The sequence below is a fragment of the Dryas octopetala genome, chromosome 4 (assembly GCF_963921425.1).
Source record: "Dryas octopetala chromosome 4, drDryOcto1.1, whole genome shotgun sequence".
NCBI lineage: Eukaryota > Viridiplantae > Streptophyta > Magnoliopsida > Rosales > Rosaceae > Dryas > Dryas octopetala.
Genome location: NC_141369.1, coordinates 5,165,217 through 5,180,283, shown reverse-complemented (window position 1 = coordinate 5,180,283; position 15,067 = coordinate 5,165,217). Strand labels below are relative to the sequence as shown.

The 15,067-nt window shown below is 40.8% G+C and overlaps 1 non-coding gene across 1 annotated transcript; it reads left to right on the top strand.

Annotated features, from left to right (window-relative positions):
* The first annotated feature begins 14,707 nt into the window (after positions 1 to 14,707).
* LOC147286279 (small nucleolar RNA R71) lies at positions 14,708 to 14,814 on the top strand. Its single transcript, XR_015122162.1, has one exon. It is a non-coding gene; the product is annotated as a small nucleolar RNA R71 (small nucleolar RNA).
* Positions 14,815 to 15,067: the final 253 nt, after the last annotated feature.

The window sequence follows — 15,067 nt, the reverse complement described above, 5'->3', positions numbered from 1 at the left end:
AATCACCTCCTCGTCGTCATCCATCCCTTGGGTTGCCTTCCAAAAAGCACTAAGTTTCACGTCTTCAGCCAGACCTAGTCTTGTACTAGAAATCAAATTCTTTTTGGTTCAGCTCAAAATCGGGTTCAAGGAAAGGCTTCACACAATGACCATTGACCTTAAATATGCTCCCATTCTTTGGATTCTTGATTTCAACTATGCCATAGGGAAACACTCTAATCACCTCATAAGGTCTAGTCCATCTCGAACGCAACTTGCCTGGGAAGAGACGTAACCTCGTGTCATATAGTAACACCTTCCCTCCAACAATGAATTCTCTCGGACGTAACTTTTTATTATGGTAACTCTTGGTCCTTTCCTTGTACAACTTAGCATTCTCATATGCGAAATGTCTTATTTCCTCCAGCTCACTAAGTTGCAACTTCCTTTTCTCACCAGCTGCATAAATATCAAAATTGAACTTTTTAATCGCCCAATATGCCTTATGCTCAAGTTCAACTGGTAAATGACAAACTTTCCCATAAATTAATCGGAACGGAGACATTCCAATGGTTGTCTTGTAAGCAGTTGATGAGTGTGCATTTTGCATCACTTTATGATACTAATTCCTTAACCTAGAGTGTTCGAACTCGATATTTTGTGTTTCTTATCTTGTTTTTGTATTTTCAGGTCAAATGAAGCACAAATAGGAAAAAAAAAAAAAAGCAAATGGAGCTATTTTGGGACATTTCCTGGTCAAATTAGGAAAACGAGTCAAATCCTGGTCAAACAAGGAAACGAGCAGAAATCCTAGTCAAATGAGGATTCCTAGTCACACAGGAATTTCTGGTTGAATTAGGAAACCTAACCCTACTAGGGAAAGGAGTCCTAATGACATTAGGAGACCCCAGGGGCAAAATGGTCATTACGAGAAGTCGAAATGGATAAGGAATCCTTCATTTACAAGAAATCCTAGTTGGACTATGAAAGGTTGGTCAAAGTCAACTCTATCAAGTCAAGGTTCCAGAAGCTTCTAGAAGGTGGTGGACATCCATAGACATATATGGAGGGAAGAAATGAATTCAAATTCAAATGGAAATGAGGGGCAAAATGGGAAGTCAAAGTCAATGGTCAAGGGTCAACTATGACAAGTCAACAAGTCAAATGGGCCATGGGCCTATGTGATGCCGAAATCAGAGGGGCCATGCATGCATGTATGCGCCTAACCCTAGCAGCCCAAGCCCAATGCGCCTAGACCCAGCAGCCTATGTGCATAAAGGAAACCCTAGGAGGCCTTGTGTTGGGTCCTTAAATGTTTGCATTTTAGGCCCTCTATCTTCATGTATTTAGTACTTAGTCCCTATATTTTATGTTATTCATTTGTGTTTTTCTCTTTTGTAGGTGGAAAGCCCATAGGAATTAAATGGATGCAAATCAGCCCATTTTGAGCTTAAATGAATATTTGCTGTTTAAAGGGAAGCCCAAGATCAAGAGAGGGTCCAAGAGCATGAAGAAATGGAAGCCCAGCCCAAACCACATAGGAAGTGGCGTGTGTGCTAAGAGAGAAGGGCTGGCCGCACCTTGCAAGGCTCTCATTTCCTAATTGGGCTCAAAAAAATCAGATTTGATATTACCCTAGTTATTTCATTTTAATTCCTGATTTATTGGAGGCTCATTAAGGGGAAGAGATCAGCTAAATGGAAGCCCATAAGGACCAGCTACACCTTGCGCAAGAGAGGGAAGCCCTAGGGCCTTGCGCGCACAACTTAAGCCCAAACCCTAGCTGCCGCACATCCTTCTTTCCCAAAACCCTAGCAGCCGCATTTTCCTAGCCTTGAAACCCTAGCTGCCGCACACCCTTATAAATTCATCTCTTTCTCTCATTTTTGAGGTTCACAAACTTGGAAAAAATCAGAAAATAGAGGGAGAGGGGCTGCTGGAGGCGTGAGCTCTCCTTGAGGTGTTTTCTCTTCTTCTTTTCTTTTCTTGTAATTGTTAGATGAAAAACATGATTTCGTGGCTGTTCTTGTTTTCTAGCATGAACTAATCACGTTTTCTAGGGCCTAGGATTCAGCCCTAGGCCGAATATTCAATGGTTTAGTTATGTAATTGCTGCTTATTTATTTAATTCCATGGATTGATGATTTTGATTTCATTGTTATCATTGTTCTCTAGTTGTTTCTAATCCTTGATTGATCACCTAGGATTATCGCATCTAGAATTTAATCAATTTAGGGTGAGGACAACCAATCAATCCCTAATGTGAGTGATAAACAATCTAGGGCTTAGTAATTGGCTAAAATCTGATTGTGTGAAATCAATTTTAGATCACCTAGGGTAGACGCCATGCACTAGGGGTTTAATTGCATTTATTTTCTTATATAAGCTTAATGAATTCTGTTTGTGCATTCCTATGTAGATGCCATGCATAGGTCACATATAGAGTACAAGAACTAGGGTAGACGTCATGCACTAGTTTATACATTTGGGGAATCATGCATTTCATGCTATGCCATAGGTGAATATGCGAATGCATTCATCAATAGGAATTAAAGGTTTCAGAAATTACACCATGACATTGGATATGAGGTCTAGTGGTAAAGTCCTAGAGTCCTAGTATCATCTATCAATCTATTTTCACAAGATAACTTGCTGTTTCATACTTTTTGCTAGTCGCGCATCTTAGTTTTTGTTTAGGTTTAATTTGCTGTTTTCAAGTCATACAAACTCCCTCCCATTCGTGTGTGTGTGCGTGCGGTTTATTTCAAGTGAGCAGCTGCCCTAGGCGTGACAACTTGGGCAGCCACTCGTGTCTTGTTTTCTTGTTTCTTTTTAGCACTCGGATTATCATCAAAAGATCAACAATAGTCCTCGTGGGATCGACCTTGCTTGCCATCTATATTATATATAGATTCGTGCACTCCGAGTATTAAAATTTAAAACGAACACCTTGCGTGAGTCACTTAAGCCCAAGGAGCAAGCCTTTGCCGCAAGCCCATCTTCTCCTAACCTTAGTTGTTGCCGCATACCCTAACCTTGTCTCACAAGGATATCTCCCTCACACCTCTATAAATATATCATGTTCTCTCAAGCTTCAGACCTTCAGTTGCCTCATTATTTTTCAGAGTTTCAAAATTCCAAAGAGAGAGAGAGGTGCCGAGTTCTAGAGAGAGAAAGAGAGAGGCGTGGCAGCAAGGAAGAAGGAGCCTTTGCCGCAAGCCCTAGCTCACCCTAGCCATGAGCCACTTGCTTGTGTGAGGTTCCCTTCTCTTCCTTGCCTTGCCGCAGCCCCCCCTCCATTGTTCTTTAATTTTTCTTCTAGAATTCTGAATTTATTTTTAGTTTGTATTTCTGATTTTACTATTAATTTGGATTGGGATTTTGTTTATTTATTTCAGACTTATTTTTATGTTTTAATTATGTAGGTTTATTATTCTATCTTGCATGTTAGTTGTAGGTTGATTTTCAGTTATGCCATGCTTTAACAAATCGTTTATCCGTTTCTTGATGAATTAATTTGATGTTTGCATGTATTTAATTCTCATTATCTGATTGAATCCGTCACTAGTTGTTTGCATCCTTTGACTGACCACCTTAGGGTAATTGCATCTAGTTTGTTTGTCAGGTTTAGCTGTGAAATAGTCAAAGACACTAAATCATAAGTAACAAGAGAATAAGGGATTATTCTTGGTAATGTTTTTGTGCGACCTCTATAAGGAAATAGTCAAAGCTTATATGTTGTACATGTTTGACGTTCTCATAGATCTTAATGACTCTTGCATGGGTAACAGCTGCCTTAGCTTAGCACTAGGGAACATGTAAGTTAACTGATTAGGAGAGGCCTAAGAAGCTCTTAATATATGCCTTAGGAGAACAATTGCGAGAAAGTAACTAGCCAAACCTTTTTAGCAGTCAAACTTTTATACATTGTGTTTGAATTGATTTGTCATTAGCCTTGGATGTTTAGAGTATGCATATCTGATTTGAAACTGAAAACTTGACATTGCAAGATAGGATAATGGGTGTGTGCATGTGGTGATGTGTGCGTGTGTTTCCATCTTTCTAACTCCCTATTTAGTTATTCTTTTGATTAATTGAACTGATTTGTTGTTTATTAACCATTCCCTGTGGGATCGACCTCGTGCTTGTACGCTTTGCTACTGATGCGATTCGTGCACTTGCAAGTATACTTAGAATGAGATATGCTTTTATTTTGTTCTAAGAAAACATTCAACATCAATCTTGGCTTTGCATCTTTCTTATTTAGCAAATACTTGAGAGCGACATGATCTGTGTAGATGGTGATCTTAGACCCAATCAAATAACAACTAAATTTCTCCAAAGCAAAGATCACAGCAAGCAACTCCTTCTCAGTAGTAGAATAATTCAACTGAGCATCATTCAGAGTTCTACTTGCATAATAAATCACATGCGGCAGCTTCTCAACTCTCTGCCCCAAAACAGCTCCAACAGCATAATCACTTGCATCACACATGAGCTCAAACGGCAAGTTCCAATCATGTGGCATAATGATCGGAGTGGAGGTGAGTAGCTTCTTCAACTTGTTAAATGCAACCAAGCAATCCTCATCAAACTCAAAATTCACCTCTTTTTGCAATAAGGTGCACAAAGGCCTAAAAATCTTCGAAAAATCCTTAATGAACCTCCTATAAAACCCAGCATGGCCTAGCAATAGTGACTATGGCCAGCCAACCTTTCTAACATTTGATCAATAAATGGCAAAGGAAAATGATCCTTTCTTGTTGCAGTGTTAAGCTTTTGATAGTCAATACAAACACGCCAACTGGTTTGCGTCCTTTGGGGAACCAACTCATTATGCTCATTCTTCGCCACAGTAATACAACTTTTCTTTGACACCACTTGAACAGGACTGACCCATTTTGAATCACTAATAGGATAAATAGTACCAACATCGAACAATTTGATTACCTCATTACGCACAACTTCCTTCAGAGTTGGATTCAGTCTTCTTTGGGCATCGCGGGTAGGCTTAGATTCCTCCTCAAGCAAAATTCTGTGCATACACACTGTGAGTGAAATCCCCTTGATATCGGCTATGGTCTATCCCAATGCTAACCAATTTTCTTTCAGGATTCTCAAGAGTCTTTCTTCTTCACTTGCACTCAAATTAGCTGCAATAATTATAGGCAAGGTCTCATTTTCTCCCAAGAATGCATATTTCAAATGCTCAGGTAACGGTGTCAGCTCCAATTTAGGTGCTTGCTCAATGGAAGGAAGTGGCTTTGGATTAGTGGATACTAACATTTCAAACTGGTTGAACCACTTATTCTTGAGAGTTTGGGTGCCTTCCAAAAGTGTATGGACTTTTTCCACTTTTTCATCTAGTTCACTGAACTCTGGTGCTCCCAAAGCAACCTCTAATGGATCCTCTGCAAGACTAGTTTCACACACTTCCTCAACTAACGGATCCAAACTATCAATTCTCAGGCAATCATCCTCCTCCTTTGGATACTTCATTGCACCAAAAACATCAAATTCAACTGTTTCATGATGAGTGTGCATTTTGCATCACTTTATGATACTAATTCCTTAACCTAGAGTGTTAGAACTCGCTATTTTGTGTTTCTTGTCTTGTTTTTGTGTTTTCAGGTCAAATGAAGCAGAAATGAGAAAAAGAAGCAAATGGAGCCATTTTGGGACATTTCCTGGTCAAACCAGGAAAACGAGTGAAATCCTGGTCAAACCAGGAAAAGTGCAGAAATCCCAGTCAAATGAGGATTCCTAGTCACACTAGGAAACATCATGTCCAGAACCATCATTGCGGAGCCAGAAATGTGAAATCCTGATTCGAACAGGAATTCCTGGTCGAACTAGGAAACCTAACCCAACTAGGGAAAGGAGTCCTAGTGACACTAGGAGACCCCAGGGGCAATATGGTCATTACGAGAAGTCGAAATGGATATGGAATCTCTCATTTTCAAGAAATCCTAGTTGCACCAGAAAATGTTTTTCAAGGTTCCAGAAGCTTCCAGAAGGTGGTGGATATCCATGGAAATGAATGGAGGGAAGAAATGAATTTGAATTCAAATGGAAATGAGGGGCAAAATGGGAAGTCAAAAGTGTAGGGCCCATGGGCCCTAGGGATGCCGAACCAAGTGGGCCATGCATGCACATGCATGGGCCCAAACCCTAGCAGCCCAAAAGCCACACGCAAGGGGGGTAGATGGCAGCCATGCATGTGCATGCATGCCATGCAAACCCTAGCAAGACAAGGGGCCATGCGCAAGCCCAAAGGTGACAAGCCCAAGATGGAAGCCCATGGAGTGAAACCCTAGCCCATCTTGTGCAAGCAACTGAAGCCCAACATGGAAGCCCAACATGCAAGCCCAAAGCCCAAGACTACCAGCCCAAACACCAAGGAGGGACCCTAGCTAGGCTAGGCGTGAGCCACTCAAGCCCAAAAGGGAGCAGCCCATCACGCCAAGGCCTGATCAGCTAGCCCTAGCTGAAGCCGCAAGGCACTAGGAGAGCAAACCCTAGCCAGCCGCAACTTGCTCTTCCTTGCCTCTCAAGGAAGGCTTCTCCTATTTAAATCCCCTCATTCAGACTTTTAGAGAAGATTATTTTCTCTCCTCCTCCAGCCGAACCCTCTCCTCTCTTTGTTTTATTTTTCTGATCTAGGATTTTAATTTCAGAATTTAGTATTGTTCTAGGGAGAGCTAGCCAAAGGAAAAGAGAGAAAGAGAAGTGGCGTGGCTGCAAGGAGGGACACCCCTAAGTCGCAAGCCCTAGCTCACCATAGCCGTGAGCCAATTGCTTGTGCAAGGTGCCTTCCCCTTGCTGTCTTGCCGCAGCCCCTTCCCCTTGCTTCTTCTGATTTTTGTTCTAGTTTCTTCTTTTATTGTTGGATTATGCTACTGAAGCTATTTAATTAATTTGCTGGTTTTATTTAATCTGTCTCTTTATTTCTTTTAGTGCATGGTTCTGATTTTAGTTAAGTTATTTATGTTTATGCAATTTAATTTATGTAATCTAATTTAATTGTGTAGTTGTTTCAGTTACTTTATGTTTCTGATTTTTAATTAGTTCATGCATTCAATCTTGTGTACTTTACGTTTCTGATTTCATTTAATTGATGCACTTTAAAGTAGTTGTTTAGTTTATGCTTCTAGGTTTATTTAAGTTGCGTTTCTGATTTCCGTTAACAATCATGAATTGGGACTTTGTTATTTGTTGCTGTTTTGCTTCTTTTATTTGTTTTATTTAATTATGTAGGTTAGTTATTCTATCTTGCATGTTAGTTGTAGGTCGATTAATGGATTCGTATGCTTTAACAAATCGTTTATCCGTCTCTTGGTCTGTTAGTTTGATGTTTGCGCATATTAAATTTCCACTATCTATTAAAACCCCCGTCACTAGTTGTTTGCATCCTTTGACTGGCCACCTTAGGGTAATTGCATCTAGTTTATCTGTTAGGTTTAGCTGTGAAATAGTCAAAGACACTAAACCACAAGTAACAAGGGAATAAGGGATTATTCTTGGTAGTGGGGTTGGGCGACCTCTATAAGGAAATAGTCAAAGCTTATATGTTGTGCATGTTTGACGTTCTCATAAAACGTAATGACTCCTGCATGGGTAACAGCTGCCCTAGCTTGAACTAGGGAACATGTAGGTTAACTAGCTAAGGAAGGCCCAAGAAGCTCTTAGTTTATGCATTAGGAGAACAATGGCGAGAAAGTAACTAGCCAAACCTTTTTAGCTATCAAACTTTAATATGTTGTGTTCAAATTAACTGTCATTAGCCTTGGATGGTTATTGCATGCTTATCTGATTTGAAACTGAAAACTTAACATTGCAAGATAGAATAAAGTGTGTGTGTGTGTGGTGATGTGTGCGTGTGTTCCATCTTTCCAAAACCCCCCATTTAGTTATTCTATTGATTAATTGAATTGATTTGTTGTGTATTAACCATTCCCTGTGGGATCGACCTCGTGCTTGTACGCTTTGCTACTGATGCGATTCGTGCACTTGCGAGTAAACTTAGAATGAGGTAATTGTTTATTTTGTTCTAAGAAAACACATCAACAAGTTTTTGGCGCCGTTGCCGGGGAATGGTGTCTAATATCAATGAATTGGTGTAATTAGTCATTAGAATTAGGTTATATTAGCTAGATTTCAGTTTTTGCTAATTTTTAGTTTTTAATAAATGCCATGCCTTTATTTGCATTCTTTCTACTGATTGTGTGTTTTTCTCTTGATTAGGTGTGTTTTATGAACCCTGAACTTGTTGCTAGGTTGGAAAGGCTCAAGAACGAAGCTTTAGGTGCATCACAAGTCAGCCCGCAACCTAGTGCATCAGATTCGAGTAGTGAAGAGACTGAGAGTGTCGACATGGCTGAAGCAAACGAGATAGTGCCGCAGCCCCTGAGCCATTTTTCAGCACCTTCGCTGCCCACTCAACCATCGTGCATTCGGTATGCCACCATAGCCACTGATTTCGAAATCAAGAGTGGTCAGATTCACTTGTTGCCGAGCTACCATGGGCTGAATGGGGAGGATCCGATCCACTTTTTGAAGGAGTTTTCCGGGGTTTGTGAAGCCGCACAATTGAGGGGCCTGAACGCCGATCAGTACCGTTTTAGGATGTTCCCTTTTGCGCTTAATGTTGATGTGTTTTCTTAGAATAAATAAACAATTACCTCATTCTAAGTTTACTCGCAAGTGCACGAATCGCATCAGTAGCAAAGCGTACAAGCACGAGGTCGATCCCACAGGGAATGGTTAATATACAACAAATCAGTGCAAATAATCACTAGAACAACTAAATGGGGGGTTTTGAAAGATGGGAACACACGCACACATCACCACACGCACACACACTTTATTCTATCTTGCAATGTTAATTTTCAGTTTCAAATCAGATAAGCATGCAATAACCATCCAAGGCTAATGACAGTTAATTTGAACACAACATATTAAAGTTTGACAGCTAAAAAGGTTTGGCTAGTTACTTTCTCGCCATTGTTCTCCTAATGCATAAACTAAGAGCTTCTTGGGCCTTCCTTAGCTAGTTAACCTACATGTTCCCTAGTTCAAGCTAAGGCAGCTGTTACCCATGCAGGAGTCATTAAGTTTTATGAGAACGTCAAACATGCACAACATATAAGCTTTGACTATTTCCTTATAGAGGTCGCCCAACCCCACTACCAAGAATAATCCCTTATTCCCTTGTTACTTGTGGTTTAGTGTCTTTGACTATTTCACAGCTAAACCTAACGGATAAACTAGATGCAATTACCCTAAGGTGGCCAGTCAAAGGATGCAAACAACTAGTGACGGGGGTTTTAATAGATAGTGGAAATTTAATATGCGCAAACATCAAACTAACAGACCAAGAGACGGATAAACGATTTGTTAGAACATGCAAATCCATTAATCAACCTACAACTAACATGCAAGATAGAATAACTAACCTACATAATTAAATAAAAAAAATAAAAGAAATAAAACAGCAACAAATAAATGAAGTCCCAATTCATGATTGTTAACGGAAATCAGAACCGCAACTTAAACAAACTTAGAAGCATAAACTAAATGGAATCAGAAACGCAAAATTAAAGAGATTAAAAGCATAAACAACTGGAACTCAGCAACATGAATTGAAAGCAATAAGAAGATAACTAAATAAAATCAGATTACAAAGATTAAATAACAACTAACTAAAATCAGAACCAAGGCTATAAAATAAATAAAAAGACAACTAAATAAAACCAGCAAATTAATTTAATAAAATCAGTAACATGATCCAACAATAAGAATAGAAATCAAAAGGAAAAGGAAAACAAAAATCAGAGGTGCAACAATGGGGGCTGCGGCAAGGAGGGAGGAAGAAGGAGGCACCTAGCACAAGCAATTGGCTCACGGCAAGGTGAGCTTGGGCTTGCGGCAGCAGGTGATCCTTCCCTCTCAATGTCACGCCACTCTCTTCCTAAACCTCTCTCTGAATTCGGCTCACCTTACAAGAATGAAAGTCTGAAACTAAAACCCTAAATCAGCAAAATAAAACTAAGAGAGAGAAGAGAGAATTCGGCTGAACCTAGGAGGAGTAAAAAGTGTGTCTAAAAGTCTGAATGAGGGGATTTAAATAGGAGAAGCCTTCCTTGAGAGGCAAGGAAGAGACTTGCGGCTGCATAGGGTTTCCTTCTCCTAGTGCCTTGCGGCTTCAGCTAGGGTTAGCTGACTAGGGCCTTGGCGTGATGGGCTGCTCCCTTATGGGCTTGAGTGGCTCACGCCTAGCCTAGCTAGGGTCCCTCCTTGGCGCATGGGCTGGTAGTCTTGGGCTTTGGGCTTGCATGTTGGGCTTCCATGTTGGGCTTCAGTAGCTTGCACAAGATGGGCTAGGGTTTCACTCCATGGGCTTCCACCTTGGGCTTGTCACCTTGGGCTTGCGCATGGCCCCTTGTCTTGCTAGGGTTTGCATGGCATGCATGCGCATGCATGGGCTGCCATCTTCCTCCTTGCGTGTGGCTTTTGGGCTGCTAGGGTTTGGGCCCATGCATGTGCATGCATGGCCCACTTGGTTCGGCATCCCTAGGGCCCATGGGCCCTCCACTTTTAACTTCCCATTTTGCCCCTCATTTCCATTTGAATTCAAATTCATTTCTTCCCTCCATTCATTTCCATGGATTTCCACCACCTTCTGGAAGCTTCTGGAACCTTGAAAAACATTTCCTGGTGCCACTAGGATTTCTTGGAAATGAGAGATTCCTTATCCGTTTCGACTTCTCGTAATGACCATATTGCCCCTGGGGTCTCCTAGTGTCACTAGGACTCCTTTCCCTAGTTGGGTTAGGTTTCCTAGTTCAACCAGGATTTCCTGTTCAGATCAGGATTTCACATTTCTGGCTCCGCAATGATGGTTCTGGACTTGATGTTTCCTAGTGTGACTAGGAATCCTCATTTGACTAGGATTTCTGCACTTTTCCTGGTTTGACCAGGATTTCACTCGTTTTCCTGGTTTGACCAGGAATTGTCCCAAAATGGCTCCATTTGCTTCTTTTTCTCATTTCTGCTTCATTTGACCTGAAAACACAAAAACAAGACAAGAAACACAAAATAGCGAGTTCTAACACTCTAGGTTAAGGAATTAGTATCATAAAGTGATGCAAAATGCACACTCATCACACCCCCAAACTTAGATTTTGCTAGTCCTCGAGCAAATAAAGGAAAGAAAAGACTCAAAACTGACTCCAACATCCCAACAACTGAATTCATGCGCACAACCATTAATCACATAAGAAAGCAAGGCATATAAATGGCATTCTTCAAATTCTAATAACATTTCAAATAACATACCTCGCTCCTCTATTGTCATATAGGCCATCCTTGACACAAATCCAAGTCTTAGACAAACAGAACTAAATCAATACATACATAATAGATTCAACTCCAATCCTCACTATGGCATACTCTCAATGATAAACAATCAAGAATTGGGTTGTTATGTGCACTCAAAAGTATATGTGAGAGGAAATATGTAACAAAAAGCAATTAGCTCACATATGTACATGAAATAAAGGCACATTTTAGAAAGAATACTGATCTCATGAAAGGAATACAAATGCTTGAAATAGAATCAATAGCCATAGGCTCCCTTCTTGAATAGACTCCACATAAGTATAATACACACTCTTGAGATCAGCTAGGGCTTTAATAGGGTTATAATGAAGGCTTAGGCTAGGACAGGTACTGAAATGAAAAGGAAACACAAAGGGCTAACTTCATGGAATTGCAAGCATCAATAGAACATTCTGAGGTACACTTTGCTTCTTTGCACTTCATAGCTCAACTTGAGCTCTTTTTGCTCATTTTTTTTTTTCTTTTTTTTTTTCTTTTGAAACCGTCCCATTTCTTTTCTTTGATTTTTTTTCTTTTTTCTTTTCTTTGGGTACGGCCTACATACTTTTCTAACACATTTTTGTACAAGCTATGCATTTTCACTTCTTTTTCACCTCAATCAACATATAGACAACTTGCAACACCATAAAAAGGGTAAAACGGATGAAAGGGGTGGTACACCCCCAAACTTAGGGTTTGGTATGGGGTAACAAAGAAAACGGCTTAAAAGGCTCAAAATGGGTAACTAAGGATAAAACATGTAATGGGTAGGCTTTCAGGCTATGGGGTACACAAACAGGGCCTAAATTCATTTCTCAAGAGTTATGCAAATACGGCATGCTTTGTGTACACAAGAAAAGAGTTCTAGCTCATTGATTCAAGATTATGCATATTCCAAGCAAATGACCAAATGAAAGATAATGAGATCAAAACAACGACTTATATGACAATGATAGAATTAGAGTGGCGCGCAACACTCAAGAATTGAAGAACAGGGCTCAAAAGCTCACTTAGGTCATGCAAGTCTACTCTATTCTGCATATAATCATTAGTAATGATAATCACAACCTAAATTCATATCAACAAGGCCAAATGACATAGAATTGCAAGATATGTTATGGAACACTATTAGAATGAAAAGAACACCAGATATACACACACTACTAAAACATGCTCATAACAATCATGCACACTCAAATCAATTAGTTGGGGACTCAAAACGACCTGAAACAACCAAAATGACTCAAAAACTTTTTGTTTTTAAAACAATGTCGCACACTTCAAAAGAATCACATCCATCACTAAGGTGAATGAGATCTAATGAAAACGTGCATTTTGATGTGGGTTTTGACACCCTAAGTTTAAAAACCAAAGAAAAAGTTTTTTCCTAACCTAAAAACACTAAAAACGAAAATTTTTATTTTATTTTTTTTTTTTCTAAAAACGCTCAAAGACACTTAAAACACTCTAAACACTTGTTTTAACCCAAAAACACTAACAAATGACAATTGCCTTTCCCCCCACACTTAATTGATACATTGCCCTCAATGTATATGAAATAAATGCAAGAATGATCAAATTAAGCGAAACGGGAAATTGCAAACATCCAAAACCCAATAAACACACCAAAATGAAAAATTGTCTTATGAAGCGAAATAAAGAAACTGTTTACTTGCGTACGCAAGCGTGGACACTCCAATGGTAGGCGCGGCTTCCTTGGTCCTCAATGACTCCTCCTCCATTATTCGAAACAAAAACTTGGGTTGCCTCCCAATAAGCGCTTGTTTTTCTGTCTTCAGCCTGACATTGCCATCTCCTTTACTTACGTCCTTTCCTCTTCCTCTTTTTCCCATCACTACTCTCGGTATTCCCTAGGATCGAACTGAGGAAGCTCTCCATCTCGGACTTCTCCTCTCCATAAAAAGTGACCTCCTCGTTTTCTGGCATCTCGGAAGTGAGTAAATACACCTCTTGCTTGGTGTAGTGCCGAACCGTCATGGCGCTCTCCAATGCTTTGTACTCCATGTTAGAGGTGCACAAAAATGGTCTCCCAAGAATAATAGAGACGTCGCCCGGAATTGTCGGCACATCTAGCACTATGAAATCAGAGGGGATTAGTAATTTACGACATTTAACCAAAACATCCACAAGCATACCACAAGCTTGTTGGGCTGAAGCGTTGGCGAAGCGAATGTCCGCATCAAATGGTTGCAAATCAGCCTCCTTAAATCCAAGCCTCTCGAACACAACCAGCGGCATGACATTGATAGCTGCACCACTGTCAACTAAGGCATTGGTGATCTTATGCTCCCCTATGCTGCATGATATGACCAACGAGCCCGGATCCTTCTTCTTGCTTGGAAAAGATGCAAAGAGATAACCACGAATCTCCCTAGGAACATTGTGACTATGCCCTTGCTCCTCAACCTTCTTCTCAATAGACTTCAATTCCCTCATGGTTGCTGGAAATTTGGTGATGTCGATGTCCGGAATGAGGGGAATCACACGTGTATCCTTATGCTCTTCAGTCATTTCCGGATCCTCCTCTTCCTCACTATCACTGATCTCAATCACTTCCTTCACCTCCTTAGTCTTGATCACTCTAACTCTTTTTCTTGCAGTAGTCCTCAAAATAGCATTTACATGCTCCTCATTCTTCGGGTTGACGATGGGCTGACTTGGCAACTTCCCCTTCTCTCTCTGACCCAAAGTAGTGGCAATCTGACCCATTTGACTCTCCAAGTGTGCAATAGCCTTCGAATTGGCTTGCATCTGCTGCTCGGTACGGTTCATGAAGGCGTTGGTGCTCTGAGCAAGGGAAGTGGTGCTTTGAGCAATCTGAGCAATCTTGTCCTCCAAACTAGACCTTTCGGCATTAGGGTGCACATACGGCTTGTTGGTGCTCCCACTAGCTTGCTGTCCATTGTTGTTGCTCCACCTGAAATTCGGGTTGTTCTTCCATCCAGGGTTGTAAGTGTTGGAATATGGGTCGTATGGCACCCTAGGATAGCTCCCAACCTGGTTCACTTGTTCCATGTCACCCCCTTGTCCTTGCGCACTCATCATCTTCTCTTGAGCCATAGATAACTTCTGCACCATAGTCTTGATTTCCATAATCTGTCCCTCCATGGTGTTTGGCACATCAGCTACCTCATACAACCCTCTCTTTGGTCCTCCCCTTGCACGATTGGAATCCCATTGTTGAGAACTCAAAGAAAGCGACTCAAACAATTCTGTAGCCTCATCCTCCGTTTTTGACATAAATGCACCACCACATGCCGAATCCACCTTGGCTTGGTCTCTCTCCAACAATCCCTGATAAAAACAGCAAATCACATACCAAGGAGATAAGTTATGGTGTGGGCAGCTAGTAAGTAACTCATTGAATCTGTCCCAAGTCTCATGGAATGGTTCGTCCGCCTTCTGCACAAATCCAAGGATCTCCTTCCGAATCGAATTAGTCTTGGAAATGGAATAGAACTTGTTCAAAAACTTGCTCGAAAGATCATCCCATGTCGAAATGGAACCACTGGGCAGCGAATACAACCATCTCTTTGCCTTATCCTTAAGCGCAAAAGGGAACATCCTCAAACGGTACTGATCAGCATTCAGGCCCCTCAATTGTGCGGCTTCACAAACCCCGGAAAACTCCTTCAAAAAGTGGATCGGATCCTCCCCATTCAGCCCATGGTAGCTCGGCAACAAGTGA